We start from the raw sequence: 16298 nt of genomic DNA, 5'->3' as shown, positions 1-16298 counted from the left end.
CGAGGCCCGTTTAGAAAATAGGTCGGGCCTCGGGTAAGATTTTTTGGCCTAGGCCCGGCCCGGCCCGATTTTAATATTAAATTATTTTTATTTTTAATTTTAAGTAACTTTAGTACTTTTACTTTACTCTTTTTCTTGTTTTTAATGTTATTTTGATATTGTAAAATTTTTGTTATTAATAAAATTTGGTTCTTAATTTAGTTCTAATTTGTTTCAATGTTTCAATTTTTAATTTTAATATAATTACTTTTTATTATATTTTTAATTTATGTATTATTTTAAGAATTATTTTAGTCTTATTTTTTATTTGTTTTTGTTTTAATATTTGTTTTAATATTTTTAAATGTATTTGATTTATTATATTTTAAAATTTTTAATTTAATAAAAAAATTTAATATGGCCGAGCAGGCCAGACTCTGACCTACCATTTTTTCGAGCTGGGCTTGGATAAATTTCTAGGCCCATATTTATGGCGGGCGGGCCGGCCTTGAAAACGGGCGAATTTTTTATGGGCCTAGCCCGCCCATGCACACATCTAATCGCACTTACGACATAGTGAGAGAAAACTTTTGTATTTACATAATTAGCATCTACCACATAATACTTGAGAAGGTGCAAACAATTTGTAGCTATGAAAACATAATTAACTTATATCCATATTTTTGTTATAACTTTATATAAATAAATATATTATAACACTTTAGTATTTTATAACATGTAAATTATTTTTATAATATACATTTTCGCCATAACTTTAGAAAATTTTAGAATTTAAATAATATATTTTTTGTTATAACTTTATAAAATATACATAAAATAATTTTGTTATATATATATTTTTTGTGTTTGATCACCCAATTCAGTGGAAGTTACCAATTACAATGGCTATTTAAACATTGCTTACAGTCAAATTTAATTATTAGGTGGCTTTTCAAACACTACTTTATTAAAATTTTAAATTTAACTAACTTACTATATTTTTTAATGTGTACATAGCATTGTATTATATATTGACTTTTATGAGATATAAATTAAAAAAAAGTACAAAGTGAGTCAAGCTAAGTTGGGCATATTATTTGCCCAAATGTATTTTTCGGCCTCGTACATTTATCCAAACCCTTCCGTATTTTAAGTTGACTTTCAAGACTTGGGCAAATAACTTGACCCATGAACATATCTATCTTATATTAAAGCAATACTAAAATAAAGAAAATACAAAACTGTCTTGAACTTAGCTCATTTCCAATTAAAGTAAGCTTGTTTAAAGGTCGTTACTCCTCCAAACTTAAAGGCCAACCGATATTTGAGAAGACCTAGACAAAAGTATTAAACTTGAAAATGAGTTTAGAGGAAAAAAATATGAGTTGGTTAAAAATATAGATTGAGTTAGCTAAAACTTATCTAAAGCGATGATTAAAGTTTTTGTTGGTACTTAGATGACAAAGTTTCAATCCTTTTCATCCTCTCTTCCTCTCTCCAATATTGTATTGATAAAATATATAATGTTTGAACTATTAACCTTAAATATAAAACCAATTGGTAAGTTTGGTTTAAAAAAAAAAAAATATATATATATATATATATATATATATATAAACTAGTCATGGCCCAAGCTCAACTCAACTAATTTTTCGATTTTATAATATATTAAATTCCTTTTTTTAGATATATTTTATGTAAATATTGTCATAAAAAATTAAATACATAATATTTTAATATAAATATTACAAAATATATTAAGTTAAATAAGTAAATTGTTTTTAAAATTTTAATAAAAGAAAAATACAAAAGTAATAAATCTTAAACAAAAATTTATTAAAAATAAAAAGTCTAAATGGATTTGAGTTAATATTTATAAAAATTTAGGTGAGTCTAATTCATCAACATTTCTAATTAATATTTAATTATTTATTTTCCTAATATTAAGTATAATTTTGAGAATAAAAGTAAAATTTAAATAATAATTTTAATTAAAAATATTAATATTAATATTAATATTTTATAAAACTTTAAATAAAAAAAAGTGAGTCTAAATATATATTCTTTAACAATAGTAATTCTTTTATCACATCTATACTTATTTTAATTATTTTATTGAGCTGATGTCATAGATGAATTAAATGCTAATTTAATTATAAAATTATTAAAACATCCTCTCTTATATAAATTAAGTTAAATTTAGGGAAAGCTAAAAGAGGCATGACAACCAAGTAAAATCCTTAAACTACAAAACAACACTTTATCTTTTTCAAGCTTTATACAAAGGCACATGCAATTTAAGATGAGAACAAAACAAATTGCAAGTCCTTTCTACACATGTCATAAATAAGCATCTTAATGCTCTTTCTTGCTATTCACAAATTTATATAATTATTTTAAAAATATAAATATTTAATTTTCAATATTTATAACCCTTTATCTTACATGTATACTACTTTTTAATTGTAAAATCATTAAGGATTTCAATGGGGTGTACAAGGTTCTAGAAACACCAAAATCTATTTGTATTATATATAAATTATTTTTAAAATTAGTATTAATCTATTAATCACATCAGTTAAAAACTAGTTATTTTTATAAATAAACGAATATTATTTTTAGTAAAATTTAAAAATACATATAAATTATGAAATATAAACTCAAAATATTATAATTTTTATTTTTCAATTTAATACCATTTGCTATAAATTCATTAATTTATATATATATGACATCATGGTCAGCTTGTCACTTTCCATTTGATATTATCTTGATGATATTTCATTTAGATTACTTGTCGACACCGCAGCTTTCTTATTTACAAAACTGCCATGCATGAAAGTGTATGACAATTACCCTTATCCATATCCAAAACGCAAAACCCTTTTAACATAATCCAACTTTGGGTATTTCTTTTGAGTTTGAATCTCTCAAAATAAATATTTTTATGTGACTCGGATATTTAAAAATATTTAGGTTTGAACTTGAAATTTTATGTTGGCAAAGATTTATGTAATACGAGTTGTTTATTATTATATTAATTAATGATTAGTTAATATCTATTTATCTATCTATTTATGTATTATTGTTGAGTTGGTGTCATCTTGACTATATATCAATTTAATTGTAAAATTATTAATTTTTTTAATTTTATAAGGTAACAAATATTATTTTGAGGATAATATTATATTTTTATGTTTCATATATAAAAATATATATGTAAGATGGAATTTAAACTTAAAATCTCGTTGCATTTAAACATTCAATTTTATCATTTTAATTAAAATTACGGTATAATTTTTATTTAATTTTAATGAAGTATTTGAAAGGGTCTTAAGTAATGATGATTGATGAAAGCATTTGTTTGATTTGGAAAGCAAATATTTGAACAATGGCCGACCAATCATGTGAAATTTTTTCCTTGTTCTTTCACATGGAGGTTTTCCCTTTTGCTCATATGGTGATTTATTGCATATAAAACATGTGATCAAATGAAACGAGTGGCTCGAATTTTGAAATGTTTTTGGCAAGCAATTGAAAGCTGGTGTTGTCTTTAATTTATTTTTTTTCTTTTCCCACATAAGACACCGCAAAACCCCAATGAATGGTGTGTTGGAATCGCCTTCTTTAACCCTTATTTTGGATAAAAGGTTGGGTGCTAAAGTGTTAGAAGTTTGGCACATTGCGATTTCTCATCCATTCAATTTCATTCCAATGACCTAACTCCATCTACTCCAATGTCATACTTTTATATATATATATATATATATATATATATATATATTAAGTTTTAATTTACTAAGTGTGATGTAATGGTGTAATGGTAATGTATATTGTATTTTCAGATAGAAAATTCATATTCGAACCTTTAAAATGACATTATTATGAGAGGTAACCTCGGACTTCAAAAAGATTAATTTTCATAAACCATAAACAAATATACAAGATAACTTGATTGTACTAATAAGGTATAGATAATATAGTTAATGCCATCTCTTAAGGATATAACTGTATGAACTAATTATCTTTGAACTCGAATTTTATGATTATATATACTTTTATTTTTGTTTTTAGTTTTGATAAGAGCTTAAGTTAGATGTTCAATTTTACATGTAATAACATGAATTAATTGTGCTAAACCTCAATCTCAATAATTATATATATTTAACTATAAATCGATAAGTATCAATAAATTAAGGGAGTTTATTATACATGCATGTACTCAATGGGGTGTTAGGTATAGGATAATTACTACTCAAGGTGCTAGGAAAACAACTTAAATAAAAAGAAAAAACTTTGTTTGTTGATATATCAATTACGTTTGAATATTATATATATAACCATGTGGTAACATGTTGATAAATTGTGGATGGATGGTGAATATTATATATATTGAAATAGGCATGTGAGGGTTTCCTTGCGGCCATTTCAAGAGTTAGGCAATCGTCGGCCTTCTAGTTTGCATGGCCATGCACATAATTGGAAACAAATGGAAAGCAAAGTTAAAGATTTCTATTTTTCCCATGAGGATTTTGTATTTCCATATCCAATACACGTGTCTATCTTTGTATGGCTCAAGTTAGGCCAGTCATATATATTGTTTGATGGACATATGTATAGATCATAGATCTAAATTGCTATGGAGGAAGAAGCTAAGAATTTTGTGATTGTGATGGGTGATTTGGGATTGTATTATAAACTATAATAAGTCTTATCAATATTTTTAAAGGGTTCAAAATTTTTTTTTATCAATAATTAAAGTGAGTGATTGAGAAGAGGATATGGCTAAGGCTTCTACCATTGCCTCTCTTGTACTATATTTGATCACGATTATTTTTAACATTTATTGAGGTAGTGGTTTGTTTTTAAAAAAATTACATGATTTATGTCGAAACCACTTTTTAAAGGGATGATTGAAAAATGGAGATCAACTTTTGAAAAAAGAAAACGGGAGTCGCCACCAACCTTTTTAGGTGTGATCGGATCACCTTATAAAACGTTTTGGTCTACGGAAATTAAGAAAATAGGTTCGGGAGTCGGTTACGTACGAGGAAGGATTAGCACCCTCGCAACGCCCAAAATTGGTACCAAATTGAATAGTTTTCTGTCTTAATGTTAAAAATTTGAAATGATTTAAAAATAGGATCCCTTTTTTTAAAACCGGAATTATTTAAGTTGAAAAATCGAGATTCCTTAGCTCCGAAAGAATACAAACATCACATCCAGCATGATAGGACACGATATTCTTAAATCTAGAATCGAAATCATCTCGTGATTTACAAAATCTATTTAGAATGATACTTTAGGCATTTAGACAAACGGGAAATCGCAACCCAGCATATTAGGGCACTATTTCCCGAATTCCTAAATATGAAAAACATTGCCTCATTTTAGAAAAACTTTTGGATAAAATATGACAATTAAATGAAATATATATTTTTTAAAATAATGATTTGAGTAAAATTTAAAAAATAATTTACTAAGAGTAATACTAAAAAAAATTATTAAAAAAATGAAAGAGTTTGATATGATACTAAAATTATTAAAAAATTAAAATATATAAAAAAATCCGGAAACATGGATTAAATCAAAATAAAAAGGGTTGAAAAACGAAGATGAACAAAGAATAAAATAAGAACAAACCGTAGAAAATAAGAACGTAAGAGGGAGAGAAATTTGAGTGAAAGCTCTCAAAAATTTTTATTGTTTCCCAAAACTCCAGTGTGTTTACAATGAAGGGAGAGGCCTCTATTTATAGTTGAACCTCCTCAAATCCAACGGTACAGATCAATTACATCAACAGTTAAGATTAAAAGGTATCTACAAATTAAATCTCTAAGATTACAAAATCATATCTTCTAAGATTGCATATCATATCTAAGATTGCAATCATATCTAAGATTGTATCATATCTAAGATTGCATATCATATCTAAGATTGCATATCATTGAAGATTATATTTCCATATGAGTCAAGCTTGTAGATTGTAACGTCCCCCTACCCGTGACCGTCACCGGAGTCGAGCAGGAGACATTACAAAACTTATCTTAGCACTTAAACAGTTTTCGTAGTAAACTATCCATCTACGTCACGGTCGCTAAAAAAAATCATATCTCGAGTTATGAAACTCGAAATCTAATTCCATAAATTTTCCCTGAAACTAGACTCATATATCTACTTACTAATTTTTTTCTAGAATTTTTGGTCAGGCCAATTAGTACAGTTTATTAGAAAAACTCTCCCCTGTTTCAGGGTTCGGCTACTATGACCCTTATGCACTACGAATCAAATTTCTTCCTGTACAGAAATCCAATGACTATGCCATTTGTTTCAATTAAAAATAGACTCAATAAGGAATCCATAAAAATAAAGTTTGAGTCCTAATTCTTAATACACAATTTATGGTGAATTTATAAAGTCAGAACAGGGAATCCAGAAATTGTTCTAACCCTGTTTCACCAAAACGTAAATATCTCATAAAATACAACTCTTTTACCTATTTTATTTCTTCCATATAAAAATAGATTCATTAAGCTTCAATTAAAAAATTTATTCATTATCTAATTCACTTTATACTATTTTTGGTATATTTTCAAAGTTGGACTACTGCTACTGTCCAAATCTGTTTTAGTATAAAATGTTGATAACTAAGTTTATAACATCTTTATTTCTTCTCTCTACAATATTTACCAACACTTCCTCTTATTCCTCTTCACTAACATATCAAAACATACCATACTTAAGGTTTTGGTAACATTTACAAAACATACCCAAAATATCACTTAACAACTTAGATACTTTCAAAATGACCAAAAGACATCCTAGGTACAATGCCATTTTCCACAAAGATAGAAACTTCACCAATTTGAGTTTGGGGATCGACTTGTATGCTGAGTCCTTATACTTTCGTACCTAGCTTGCGCACAGAAACAAACCGTACGCTGAGAATACTCTCAGTGGTATTTCTATAAACAATAGCTTAATCAACTTTAAAACATGGTAATTCAAACATATTATTGCTATTATTCAATATCAATCAAGACTTTAATAACCTTTACTTTATTTACCCTTATTAACATAACTCGGACATCGACGGATACACGGATCCAACCCACACTCCGGATAAGCACATAGTGCTTCATCGAATAAATCCGAACTTTAACATTATAGTACACAAAGTACTTCATCGGAACAAATTGAAACTTTAACGATGAGTCGACACATAGTGTCTCATCGACTCAATGTCGGAATATCCCAAGATACTTCCAATTCCTATGACATGCCAACTATATCCGACTAGCCCGACTTTGTTAATAGGGTATTCAAAATCACATTCATTTCAATATGGTAAAATACTTACCTCATTCACATTTTCATACAATATAAATATCAAATATAGCAATAACGATTAAGCTCGGTTTATAGAAATACAAACCACTATTTATCGAATTTAATCGATATCTTCGTTCACTTTCTCTTTCCTTTCTTTGATGACGTATCCGTGCTACGTTTGCTACTAACAATCATACAATTAAAAATCATCAATATATTAATTCATAAAACACATTTTCACTTTCTACCAAACTTTTACAAAAATTCCAATTTCGTCCTTTTCCATTACTAATCTTTTTTATTTAACTTAAGCTTCATATTCTCTTTTAATCAACTCATTAACAATTTCTAACTCATAAACTTCATTATAAAACATAAATTTTGAGCTCTATTCAACTTAGTCCCTATTTAAACCTAACTTAGAAATTCCTTTAACTAATCACTTCTAACTTCAATTTCTATCAATTTAACCCATAAAACCTCAATTTATTCAACTAAATCAATATCTAAAATTCTCTATTTTTCTTCATTTTAACCTCATACATGTAGAACTTTGAATTAGGCATCCATAAACATAAAAATCATAAGAAAATGAGCTAAAACAACTTACCAATCAAACTTTAGGGCCTTAATCCTCAAATTTCCTTTTTTATTTATTTCTTTCTTTCTTCTTTCTTTCACGTTTGCTCTGTTAGTCTTTCTATCTTCTTTTCCTATTTTATCAATTTTACTTATTATACTATTATTAACCTATAATAAATATAAAACTAACATGTGTAATAGCTATAACGTAAAATATCTTATAGCTATTACACATATATACCAACTATTACAAACGTTATTCAATATTAACACACACATGGCACTTAGGGTCTAATTACTAGATTAGTCCCTTTTACTTCTTTAATCTATAATTAAACTTTTATTCCTTATGCAATTTAGCCCTTTAAACTAAATTCAAGCTACTTCACTTAATTAAACACTAAATAACCATTCAACTATAATTCATAAATATTTCTAATAAATATTCATGAATAAATTTCACGGAAACAGTACTCAAGACTCAATTTCTGATACCGTAACTTTCGGTTCATTACATAGATGGACCTTAAATCTTTTCAAGTAATGGGCCATTTCGATCGGGCCAAATTATATTTGTGATTCTGGACTGAACTTGGACTTCCTTTTTTTTTTTGGGTTTATTATTTTTGTTTTTGGACTTATTTCTAGGCCTGTGCAAAATTGAGTATCTACAGCTGCCCCTCTTTGCTCATTGCTGTGTAACAGGAATAGATCAAAGACTATAAAAGGACCAATTTTACCCGGGTTCGCCGGGTCTTGAGTTCTTGATCCTTGATCTTCTTTAAATGGCCTCTTGACGGCTTCAATCTGCTTCACTGCAACTCAGGAAGGCGATATCTGCTATCTTTGATCTGCTCCCCATCTAATACAGAGATGCCAAATCTGTTATCTTTGATCTGCTCCCTGTCTAATACAGAGAAGCCAAATCTGCTTCTTCAATCTGCTCTCTGTCTAATACAGAGATGCCAAATCTGTTATCTCCAATTTGCTCCCCGTCTAATACAGAGATGCCAAATCTGTCATCTTGGATCTGCTTCGATGTAAACACATGAAGGTCAGATCTGCTATGTCTTCAATCTGCTCCCCGTCTAATACAGAGATGCCAAATCATCTTGGACCTGCTTCAATGAAGGTCCAATCTGTTATGTCTTCGATCTGCTCCCCGTCTAATACAGAGATGCCAAATCATCTTGAATCTGCTTCAATGAAGGTCAGATCTGCTATGTCTTCGATCTACTCCCCGTCTAATACAGAGATGCCAATTATCTTGGATCTGCTTCAGTGAAGGTCAGATCTGCTATGTCTTCGATCTGCTCTCCGTCGAATATGGATATGCCAAATCTGTTTCTTCGATTTGTTCTTCGACAGTACAGAGATGCCAAATCATCTTAGATCTGCTTCAGCGTAAACACGTGAAAGCCAAATCTGCTATGTCTTCGATCTGCTTCTTGTCAACGCAAGGATGCCAAATCATCTTGGATCTACTTCGATGTGAAGACATCCGAAGGTTAGATCTACTATGTCTTCGATCTACTCTCTGTCGAATATGGAGATGCCAAATCTGTTTTTTCGATTTGTTCTCTGACAATACAGAGATGTTAAATCATCTTGGATCCGCTTCAGCGTAAACACCTGAAGGTCAAATCTGCTATGCTTTAGCCTGTTACCCTACTACTTAGGGGGTTAAGGCACATCAATCTTCATTGTCCCTTGAAGGACATAATCTGTATAATGTGTATGAGTTCATGCCTAATGATTAGGATGCTATGATTAAACCTGTTATAATGCAAAATGTTTATTAATATGACCCCTATTCTAGACGTCACCACCCATTCTTTCGTCGAAGTTTATCCTTATTTCTCTCGAAGTATCATTCCTATTCAGCCTGTGGGTTTGTACCATTCTTCAAATGCTATGACCCACCAAAAATGTCTATAAGATGATCCTCTCTTAGGATCGAATCGTTTGATTTGTCCAATCATCATTTTGGACTAAAGAAAGAATTTTCTCAAGTTCTTTCAAACCTCACTTATGTGAATTCTTCGAACAATTGTTCTATTTTAGTTTCTTGTATTATCTAGAAATTTCCAGAGTAATGAGCAAAACTTCATTTGTGAAAATTATTTAGTTCATCTATCATTATTTTAATGCAACATACTTTAAGAATAATGGAAGATGAATTTAATCTTGAGAATAATTAAATTTGAATAAATTTGTCAAAAATACAAAGGAAATTAATCTGAAAGCATATCTTTGAGAAGAAAAAGAATCTAAAGATAGCAAACAGGACAAAAGTTAGATGCCCTAGATATCGCCGCTTGAGCATTTATATGCCAGCTCCATGAAGACTTTCTTGAATTCAACATGTGTTTAAAAGATCCAAAGTACTTTTTTGATGCCCCGATATGCAACGCGCTTCATTCTTCGTTGAATCAGATATAGCAAGATTACCGTGTGCTCTTCAAAATTTGAGCTGCCTTTTCGGGTTTGCAACTCAAAACCCCTTTGGTCACAAGGCGCCTTTTGCGGGTTTTCACCTTGGCCTCTCCATTTTTTTTTTTGAAAACTCAAGGCGCCCTTTGTGAATTTTCACCCTGAATTCTTCTCTCCTTTAGACAAAGTACTTTCTGACTGAGTCTGAATTCACTGGATTGGGCAAACTCTTCCCATCCATTTCTGTTAAGATCAATGCACCCCCATAGAAGGCCTTCTTCACGACATACGGCCCTTCCCAATTTGGCATCCATTTTCCTCTAAAGTCCTTCTGAATAGGGAGGATCTTTTTCAGCACAAGATCCCCCTCATGGAATTCTCTTGGTCGCACTTTCTTGTCGTAAGCTCGCATCATTCGCTTCTGATACATCTGACCATGACGAATGGCCTTTAGCCTCTTTTCTTCAATCAAGTTCAACTGATCATATCGCGATTGTATCCATTCAGCTTCATTCAACTTTATCTCTGACAAGACTCAAAGAGACAGTATTTCCACTTCAATGGGTAACACTGTTTCCATCCCATAAACCAATGAGAAAGGAGTTACCCCGGTAGAAGTTCTGACAGACTTTCGATAAGCTAAGAGTGCAAATGGTAACTGCTCATGCCAGTCTCTGTAGGTTTTAGTCATTTTCCCCACTATCTTCTTGATGTTTTTGTTAGCAACTTTTACTGCCCTATTCATCTTTGGGCGATACAGTGAAGAGTTTGATATGATCCTTTCAGGCATCCCATACTGACAAATAATCTCTTTCTTCAAGAATCGACTTACAGCCGACTTAGTAACATTCGCATAAGAAGCAGCCTCTACCCACTTCGTGAAGTAATCAATGACCATAAAAATAAAGCGATACCCATTTGAAGTTTTTGGTGATATTAGCCCAATGACATCCATGCCTCATATAGAAAAAAGCCATGGAGAAGTCATAACGTGTAGAGGTGAAGGTGGTACATGAATCTTATCTCTATAAATCTGACATTTATGGCATTTTTTGGCGTAGTTGATACAATCCCCTTCCAAAGTAGACCAATAATATCCAAACCTCATGATTTGTCTAGCCATCATGAAACCATTAGCGTGCGTCCCACAAACACTTTCGTGAACTTCTTTCAAGATTAACTTAGCTTCCACGGTGTCAACACATCTCAACAGTACTTGGTCCTTTCTTCTTTTGTACAAGATGTCCCCATCCAAAACGTAGTCGTAGGCTAATCTTCTTAAAGTTCGCTTATCATTTTCAGTTGCTTGTTCTAGGTATTTTCGATCTCTCACATATAGCAATATATCCTGATACCAAGGGTTATCATCCTTTTCTTCTTCCTCAATGTTACAACAGTGAGCTGGAGCCTCAAAGATACTCATTTGAATGGGTCTCATCTCTTCCTCTTTATTCACTTTAATCATTGAAGCCAAGGTTGCTAGAACATCTGCCATCTGATTTTTGTCTCGTAGAATATAATTAAAAGTGATGTCATCGAACTCCTCAAGTAACCCTAAAACTACCTTTTGATAATTGATCAATTTAGGATCCCTTGTCTCCCATTCACCTTTAAGCTGGTAAATTACCAATGCGGAGTCTCCATAAACTTTCAAGGTTCTTATTATTCGCTCTATAGCAGCTCGGAGTCCCATGATGCACGCTTCATACTCGGCCATATTGTTTGTACAATCAAAATCCAACTTACACGTAAATGGATAATAATCACCATTTGGGAATACCAAGACTGCCCCAATTCCATTTCCCATTGCATTGGATGCCCCATCAAAGCTCAACTTCCAAGGAAAATCCTCTGTAGCTGCTACACACATCAACTCCTCATTTAGGAAATCAAAATTCAACGGGTCATAGTCTTCTAGAGCTCTACTAGCTGAAATTGCGCAGCACTTCCTTTTATAGCCTTCGGCTCACATAAACTATGTCAAACTCGAAAGCGAATTTGCCACCTCGCCATTCTTCCATTCAAAGTCATTGACTCCATCATATACTTCAGAGGATCAAGTTTTGAAATAAGCCAAGTAGTATGATACAACATATATTGCCTTAACCTTCGAGTCGTCAGTTAAAGCACGACTCAATTTCTCAATTGGCGAATATCTTATCTCACACTCGTGAATTTCTTCTTTGAGGTAGTATATCGCCTTCTTCTTTCTTCCCGACTCGTCATGTTGGCCAAGCACACATCCCATAGAATTGCTAAACATTGATAAGTACAGAATTAATGGTCTACCTGGATTAGGTGGAGATAATACAAGAGCATTTAACAAGTATTGCTTAACCTTATCGAAAGCACTCTGGCATTCCTCATCTCAAGTACCTTGGTTATGTTTTCTAAGGAGGCGAAATATAGGGTCACATTTCTCAGTTACTTGTGAAATAAACCGAGCAATATAATTCAACCTTCCAAGAAAACTCCGAACTTCTTTCTGAGTATGCGGTGAAAACAAATCTTGTATGGCTCTAACTTTGTCTGAATCAACTTCTATTCCTTTTTCACTGACCACAAAACCTAGTAACTTTCCCGACCTGGCTCCGAAAGTGCATTTTGCTGGATTAAGTTTTAACTGAAACTTCCTTAATCTCAAGAATAGTTTCTTTAAAACCTCAATATATTCCTCCTCTGTTCGAGATTTGGCAATCATATCATCAAGATACACCTCAATTTCCTTGTGCATCATATCATGAAATAAGGTCACCATAACCCTTTGGTATGTTGCCCCTGCATTCTTTAGCCCAAAGGGCATTACCTTGTAATAGAAAGTCCCCCACAAGGTTATGAAGGTGGTTTTGTCCATATCTTCAGGATGCATATTTATCTGATTGTACCCTGAAAAACCATCCATGAAGGAGAACAATGAATATCCCACTGTGTTGTCTACCAAAGTGTCTATGTGAGGCAGAGGGAAATTATCTTTTAGGCTAGTTTTGTTCAGATCCCTGTAATCAACACACATTCGTATCTTCCCATCCTTCTTAGAAACTGGTACAATGTTAGCTACCTATTCAGAATACTTCACCTCTTGTAAGAATCCTGCATCGAACTGTTTCTTGACTTCATCCTTTATTTTTAATACGATATCTGGTCTCATTCTTCGCAACTTCTGTTGAATTGGTTTACAATCCTGTCTTATTGGAAGACGATGCACCACAATATCAGTATTTAACCCTGGCATATCTTGATAGGACCATGCGAAGATATCCTTGAACTTCCGTAACAATTCAATCAGTCCTTGCCGTATATCATCAGCAATATGCGTGCCAATTTTCACCTCTTTTCCTTCCTTTAGGGCTACATTCTCTACTGCCTTTTTCTCATGTGGCATGATTTGTTTCTCCTCCTGTTTTACCATCCTCAAAAGATCTAGAGACACATCACAATCCTGGACATCTTCAAAATCCTGTGATTCCTCTAAACACATATCTTGCTAATGAGAGAAATCAGGATTTGTAATATCAATGCTCATGTCATTGATATCTAGGGATCTGTGAAGTATAAAGAATGAATGAATTTAAGAATGATTATTTATGTGCTATGAATGAAAGAATAAGAATTGCCAAAATTTAATGGAATATTGGTTGATAAAAATGAAACAATACTCGTTCAAATTGATAAAAGTTATGTTTTATTAAAAAATAATAGATGATCGTAAGCCCATTCCACAAATGTAATCCTATTACTCCTAGGCCCTAGAGTAACAAGAATGTTTCGAGAATTATTCTAAAAAATTCCTAAAGACTATAGGAAGTTCCTCCGCAGTCCAATTGTTTAGAGAGCTTCCCGGTTCGTAAGGGCGAATGCCCTTAAGGTTTCCTTAATCAATCCTTTCTTCATGTATGGCATTGATGGGATGATTTTCATTTCCAAACACCCCCATCTTCAGGTAAGTTATCCCTCCGATACAAAAGTCTAGGATATGTAAGGGAGTGTCTTCTTTTCACTCAGCCGTGACCCTCTTCTCTCTTTCTTTCTCTTTTTAACCTTAATTAGGGTCTTTTTATGGATTTAAATGCGTGTGATGTGATGCAATGCAAATGCATTAATGCAAAATAAAAGAAGATGTTGATCTTGAATTTAATTCTATTAGAATAATTTTTCTAGAAAACAAATTTCTTTACATGAAAATAGATTACATATGCGGTCTTGCCCTTCATAGTCCAAGTAAACGCTGATCTTTTCTTTATGGTCGAATCCTGTAAATTCTCTAAAAGATGCCTTTGCTAGCTCCTTGTTGCTTAATCTAAGCCTCGATCTCTTGCTCGCTTATCTCCATAATACTCATCAAAAAGTGCCGGCTCTTGGATAATCTTCGTTGCAATTAAATCAAGTCATGTATTCCTTCGTGGACTTCCAGCTTTCTCTCGTCATGCCTTTGTTGGCTTGAATCTCTGGCAATTACATCATGTATTCCTCCGTGGACTACCAGCTTTCTCTCGTCGTGTTTACTTGGACTATATTCAGACGACCGCACTATAATCTACTTTATCAAGAAATTCGTTTCCTTATGACAAACTATTCTATTTAGGAATCGAATTTCGAATCAACACCTTCTTTTCTTTGATGTAATGTAATGCAAATGCATGAATGCAAAAAGGTATCAATCTCGATTTAGTTTCATTTTAGAAAACGTTATTTAAGGAACAAAAGTCTTTTCATAAAATAGATTACAAATACGCTTTCGCTCGTGGGCCTAGAGTCTTAACCCTATCTAATAACAAAGCTAACTCTCGACCTCTATCTGAACTACCCCACTTTATATTGCTTTAGGATGAGTAACGGTGCATAGCCAACGACTCTCCAAATCCCAGGAAGAGGTACCCAATCAAAACTGCCGCAGCGATAAAGGACTTCATTAGGAGTCATCCAAGGTGCTTTCCACAAAACCTCCTCCTCTCGAAGATTCTGAAGAATATCCATCCACCTTTCTTTTGTAATATCGTCTCTCCTTGGTGTAGTTTTTGCTTCCTTTAAGGGGGAATAACCCTCAAAGAACACTCGGCAAGGAACCTTCTCAAGCTTCCAAAAGTGACTATGGAACCATACTAACAACAACTGTACGCATCCAATGAATCTACTTCACTGGCTCTCCGACATGTACTTCAAGGATCTAATTGTATCAACTAGGATTGCTAGCACCGGTGTGTTCTATTTACCAATACGATCAAACAAATCTGCGACTACCTCATTTATGTGCCTTATCGCCTTCGGGAAAATCACCAAGTCGTAAATACTTAAGGCCAAAATGTTGACCTTCTTCGTCACATCTGGGTGTGTCAATATCAGATCCCTCAAAATGGCCCATGGAATGCACTTACTATCGTCCTTTTGCTGCACTCGAGCTACAGCCCACTGCTCACACATCTCTATGATCATCACTAATTTCCTCACAAAAATTGGGAGACTAGCAAGCCTAACATAAGCTTTGTTACCTTGAATTCTCAAACAGCGAAGCAAGGTTGTATACTCCTCCAAAGTATGCACTACATCTACCTCTCCAAATGTAAAGCAACTATAAGCAGGGTTCCAGAACTGTACCATAGCTCGAAACAAATGCTTATCTACCTTAATGTCTAGCAAATAAGAAAGATCTCCATAAGTCTGAAAGAAAAGCTGTCTAGCCTCGTCATCCCATTGGGCCCAAATGTCCTTCATCTCCCGAAAATATTCTGTGTCGAACTGATACGAGTAAAGTCCCACAACTCTGATGTATATCCCTCGGTGACACTATCTTCTTTCTCTAACTGGGTTTTCTCTGACCACGCACAAACGGAAGAGTTGTCCTCCACTTTAAAATTTAAATAATTTTATTTTTTAGATTCGGATTTGTGGTCCTGAAACCACTATTTCGATTTCACTGAAATTAGACTATTATAAATTGAGTAATTCAAAATGCGTTTCGAAGCTAAAAGATAGCT

The sequence above is a fragment of the Gossypium arboreum genome, chromosome 7, assembly GCF_025698485.1.
Source record: "Gossypium arboreum isolate Shixiya-1 chromosome 7, ASM2569848v2, whole genome shotgun sequence".
Classification (NCBI taxonomy): domain Eukaryota; kingdom Viridiplantae; phylum Streptophyta; class Magnoliopsida; order Malvales; family Malvaceae; genus Gossypium; species Gossypium arboreum.
This window is presented reverse-complemented; position numbering follows the sequence as displayed.